The sequence below is a fragment of the Pelophylax lessonae genome (assembly GCF_965119305.1).
Source record: "Pelophylax lessonae genome assembly, chromosome: 4".
Classification (NCBI taxonomy): domain Eukaryota; kingdom Metazoa; phylum Chordata; class Amphibia; order Anura; family Ranidae; genus Pelophylax; species Pelophylax lessonae.
Window position 1 is genome coordinate 677,654,678 of NC_138771.1, and position 6,000 is coordinate 677,660,677.

Genomic DNA, 6,000 nt, shown 5'->3' on the forward strand with positions numbered 1-6,000 from the left:
ACAGAGGAGGTCTAGGGCTCAAATTATTGCACTCGCTCTAACGATCGCGGCGATACCTCACATGTATGATTTGAACACCGTTTACATATGTGGGCGGGACTTGCGTATGCATTTGCTTCTGCGCGCGAGCTAACGGGGACAGGGCGCTTTAATTTTTTTTTTTTTTTTTTTTTCCTATTTATTTTATTTATTATTTTTTTATTTTTACACAGTTTAAAAAAAAAAAATGTTTTGATCATTTTTATTCCTATTACAAGGAATGTAAACATCCCTTGTAATAGAAATAGGCATGACAGGTCCTCTTTATTGTGAGATCTGGGGTCAAAAAGACCTCACACCTCACAACTACACTAAAAAAGGAAAAAAAAAAAAAAATTGTTGAAAGAGGAAAAAAAAAAAAGCAAAAAAAAAAAGCGGCCCTTTAATCCGGTTGCTAGGCAACGTCTTTTGACGTAGCTCCGGTCCTCCAAGACCATAGAGTTGAGTGAGGGCCATCTTGCCCTCACTCGACTTCCTGTCTCTGAGGATCCGGGACCGGATAGTTTTCCCCGCTGCCGGCGGGTCCGGTAAGCTGGGAAAACGTCTGGGACGCGGCAGGAGGGGGGGGGGCACCTCTTCCCCTGCACCGTAAGGGTAATTCCGCGGCGAATCCGCCACTGGGACCACCCTTATCTGAAAGCCGACCGCCCGCCGTTTCAAAAAATACGGGGGTTATGGCAGCTATCTGCTGCCATAACCCCAGTATTTAGCTTTTAATGGCCAACGCATATAGTCGTTAGGCGGTCAGTAAGTGATTGCATGTATATGGCAAACAGGTGACGATGACTGACGGGGTGACAGGTGACGATGACTGATGGGGTGACAGGTGACGATGACTGATGGGGTGACAGGTGACGATGACTGATGGGGTGACGGGTGACGATGACTGATGGGGTGACAGGTGACGATGATTGATGAGGTGACAGGTGACGATGATTGATGGGGTGACAGGTGACGATGATTGATGGGGTGACAGATGACAGTCACTGACGGGGTGACATATGACGATGATTGATGGGGTGACAAGTGACGATCACTGATGGGGTGTCAAGTGACGATGACTGATGGGATGACAGGTGACGATGACTGATGGGGTGACAGGTGACGGTGATTGATGGGGTGACAGGTGACGGGCGATGGTCACTGATGAGTGACAGGTGACAGGCGATGGTCACTGATGGGTGACAGGTGACGGCGATGATGCACGGCGGTACTGATGGCAGTCTCTGGTGACCGGTGAACTTTAGGCTACGTTCACATGTGAGCGTAGCGATCGCGGGCAGAATCACTGCGATTCTGCCCGTGATCCAGAAATCATTGCAAATTGCGGGACGCCTGTGCGTTGCCCCTGATTTGCAATAGCACCCCAAATGCTGTGCGATGTTGCCGCCATTTCCGCCTGCCGAATCGCGGTAACATCGCGCAAACAACGCATGACGCTCCAAATAAAAACTCTTGTACCTTTTTTGGGCGTCATGCGTTGTTTGCGCGATGTTACCGCGATTCGGCAGGCGGAAATGGCGGCAACATCGCACAGCGTTTGGGGTGCTATTGCAAATCAGGGGCAACGCACAGGCGTCCCGCGATTTGCAATGATTTCCGGATCGCGGGCAGAATCGCAGTGATTCTGCCCGCGATCGCTACGCTCACATGTGAACGTTATGGGTGTCAATTTCTGGGCACTGATGAGGTGACTGTTGGGTGACAGGTGACATTGGGGGGGGCTAAGGACTGTGTGGGGACATTTATTAGTGTGATTTTACATTTTACAGGTACACAGAGCAGTAACTCACTATTTCTAGCTCTTCTCTCCTCACACTGGAACCTGTATGAGGGGAGAAGAGCTAGTAACAGTGAATTACTGCTCTTTGTTTACATTTTGTGATCGGCTGTGAATGGATTCACAGCCGATCACTTAGTAAACAGTCACTGTCAAGTGACTGTTTACTACCGCCGGTGACAGCTGTGTTCCTACGGAACACAGTGCCACCGACATGACCGCGCTGCGCGCTCCCGATCGCGCATGCGCGGTCATCTGGTGGGCGCCTTCATTGTGATCGGCTGTGTCATTGGAACACAGCCGATCACGTGGGAAACAGCCACGCCCATTGGCTGTTTCCCCCCTGCCGGTGACGGGGGGTGTCCCGGGGACACCCCGACACCGGCAGTGCAGGGCGGCGCGCACGCGATCGCGCGCCTGCCCTGCTTAAAGTGCCGCCGTCATATGACGGCGGCCCAGGATAATGGTCGCTCCGCTCCGCCGTCATATGACGGCGGGCGGGCGGCAAGCGGTTAAACAAACACTGTTGAGTTAAAACAGAACTGGCTGGCTAACTAGTGCCGAGGCGAAAAGCTGACTACCCCGTGACAGGTGAGGCCCTGCTAGTTGCCGAGTGGCAGGTGAGAGGCTCTATCTATGATTTGGTCGTGGGGCACGAGCCACTAGCGTGGTGGCGGGGGGTTGGCCTCTCGGTGACGGTAAAAGATTTAAAACGTGTGGCCGTGACAGGTGAGGCCCTAACTATGACCCCAAGAGATGGGTGGATGCGAGGCACTAACTATGATTTGGCCCGAGAGCGAAAATCTCCGTGTTGAGATTGGGGAGTTGGCCTCGCGGGACCAGCTACCAGGGAGACTAAGGCCAGCGCCTAGCCCTAAATAGCCAGTTCTCTAACCCTATACGGGGGCTTGATGAAGGGGTAGTGCAACATACCAACGAAGAAGTAGTAGTAGTACACACGGTAGTAGCATAGGTAGTGTAGTAGTATGAATGCGGTAATACATGCAGTAGCGATAGTGTTAATAGTCATGTAGTGTAGCAGCGTATGCCGTAGCACAGGCGGTAGAACAGCGTTAAGTAGTGATGAAAAATAGTGTCTAGCAGTAAATAAGGCAGAAATAGTATCATCAGTGATGTAGCGTGGCCGTATAGTAGTGTCCACAGTAGTGACATGCGTAGCATGTATGGCAAGGTACACGTAAGGTAGTGGTATTGGCCGCGCATCCGTAGGTGTAGGGCAGTAGCGCGTGTGGTAGTAATTGATGCCATGGTGCATACAGTAACGGCATGGCAGTGTATCGGTATGCAGTTTAGTTGTGGTATTAAACAGTATAGTCGTGTAGTTGTAACCAGTGGAACACAGAAATAGGAGTGTGGCGGCACGTATAGCAACAGTCCAAGAGGTAACAGTAACATTGCGGCAGTACCCATAGTATCAGAGTAGCAATACCTGTAGTAACAATAGTTTTTTTTTTTTCTTCCTTTCCCTGAAGTAGCAATACTCATAGCAAAGTAGTATTAGCAGAGTAGCAGTACCCCTAGTAACAACAGTATTAAGTAGCAGTACCCAAAGTAACAATAGTATAAGAGTAACAAACCCATAGCAAGTATTAGCAGTAGCAGTACCCCTAGCCACCAATAGTATTAGAGTAGTACCCATGGTACCAGCAGTGTCCATAGTAGGGCAACAGTACATATAGTAGAAATAGTAATAACAGCATAGAAGTACACAGCTAGTAACAGTGGTAAAGACAGAGAGTGTAGTAAGAAGCAGGGCCGTGGCCTGGTGCAGGCAAGGCAGAAACAAGACCCCCCCCAGAAACCCTCGTATGCAGCATGCCGTGGCCTGGTGCAGGCAAGGCAGAAATCAAGCCCCCGCAGGAAACCCCCCCCCCCCCTCCCAGCGGTACCTGCCACCCGGCGCGGCCGGATGGATGGACGGGCCGCCCGAGCGGAGGTTGATAGTGCAGGAGGCTGGCAAGTTGGAGGCAGGCCGGAGGGAACCGGCGGCAGTGGCGGGGGTGTCAGCGGAGTCGGCGGTGCCAGCGAGGTCGGCGGTGTCAGCGGGAGTCGGCAGTGCCATCTGGAGTCAGCGGGAGTCGGCGGTGCCATCTGGTGTCAGCGGGAGTTGGCGGTGTCAGCGGGAGTCGGCGGTGTCCGCTGCACATCCCGCGGGGCCTGGGGGACCAGAAGTTCGGCTGTCCGGTGACAGCGTTGTGACGCGGCAGGCAGGGAGGGGAGGAGCAGCATCTTAAGGGCACGCTAGCTCCTCCCACAAATAAAGGCCTGCGGCCTAACACATATCATCAATGCAGAGAGGATTGGATTGTAAGTCAGTCCTGTCCTACCTGATTGGACTGTCCCAGAACCCCTCACCCTGCACAGGTAAGAACTCCTGAGAACACCAGGATCCTCACCAGCTGGGATCCATCTCTTCCTCTGATGTCACCAGGAACCCCGCCAGGTCCATGCACTGGCTGCTGTGAGTCCTTGCTTGTGCAGGCTCAAAGATGATGCGACATGGATGACCCAGGAGGCTGCAGGAGCAGGTACTTGTCATCTGCATTAGGCAAGTATGGGGGCAGGGCTATAGTAAAAAGAAGGAAATCTCCCCTCTGGGACTGAAGGTTCGCTTTAAATCTGGCTGGTCTCCTGTGTACTGACTGGACACACTGCTTACACTTCAAAACGAACACCTTTGTCTAGAAATTCTAGCAAAGATGTAGTTGATATGTCTACCTTGCGTGACCCAGTCTGGAGGAAAGTAACTTTCTCCTTTTACTGAACAGTTTCACACTCAATTTATACACATGAGCACATCCCCCTCCTGATCAAAACACCCCATCAGGTCAGGGGTTGCCTGAGTAGGGCAGGTATCTCCTCCAGGTATAGAGGGGCAGGTATCTCCTCAGGTGGAGGATGACAGCTATCTGCTCAGGTATAGTAGGACAAGTAACTCCTCAGGTATCTCCTCAAGTATAGTGCGAGAGAGAGAGAGGTATCTCCTCAGGTGTAGGATTAAAGCTATCTCCTCAGGTAGAAACAGGTATCGCCTCAGGTGGAGAATGTGGTGGAAATGAATGGGGCTTGGCGCATAGAAATTTGATCCCAATAAAACTGTGGTGCGTTGAAAAGCGCAATTGAGGATATTAATATGCATCAAACACCATTAACAGTGGTGTATTTAGGTTTTGTGCTGCCCTAGGCCTGACTAAACTTGGACTTCCCCTATTTTAATTATGACCCACCCCTTCCTGTTTATTACCCACCCTGTCATCTGTAGACCACAACCACAGTCTATCAATGCCCATCAGTGCAGCCTTATCAGTGCCCATCAATGAAGCATATCAGTGCAGCTTATCAGTGCCACCTCATCAGTGGCCATCAGTGCAGCCTTATCAGTGCCCATCAATGAAGCTTATCAGTGCCACCTCATCAGTGGCCATCAGTGCAGCCTTATCAGTGCCCATTAGTACAGCTTTATATCACTGGATTAGTAAGATTACTCCTTTCTATAAAGATATTTAGACTTGTGTTTGCTGCCACTGATTGTAATCAGATTATTTCACTTATTGTTATGACTAGGAGGTCCGGAGTCATTATATAAATAAACAAAATAATCAGTGGCAGCAAACAAGTCCAACTATCTTATAAGATTGGAGTAATTCTACTAATCCAGTGACATACTGTGATAGTACATATGAGGTGAGCAGGTCCAAAATATTAATGCCATCATATACAATAAAACGTCTTAGCCTAGGCCAAGATACAGCACTGGCCATTAATCGGTTGTACTGAAAGTACGATGTACAGCTCTTTTGTATAGAGAAATTCCGGCATGCTCGGCGGCAAAGAGTAAAACAGGCACAAGCTGTGTCACGGTTGTTGCCAACAGAAAAAGAGTCCTGCTCCAACACAGGGTTTTCGTTTATTTATGGCCAGAAAACAGGCGTTTACAGTGGGAGGAGACGGCTATACAACATAACCAATCACACACATATGTATACATTGAAAAATTCAATAGAAGGGGGAGTGTATGTTCATAAATGAGCTGAGCAGCGTGCACGAGTCCCCGCCGTTGGGTGCACGTGGAAACGTGCTCTATAGCTAACAATGAGACCCACAAGGAGTAAAATGCCAGCGAAACACTATACAATGGAACTAGCGCAAACTCATGAACG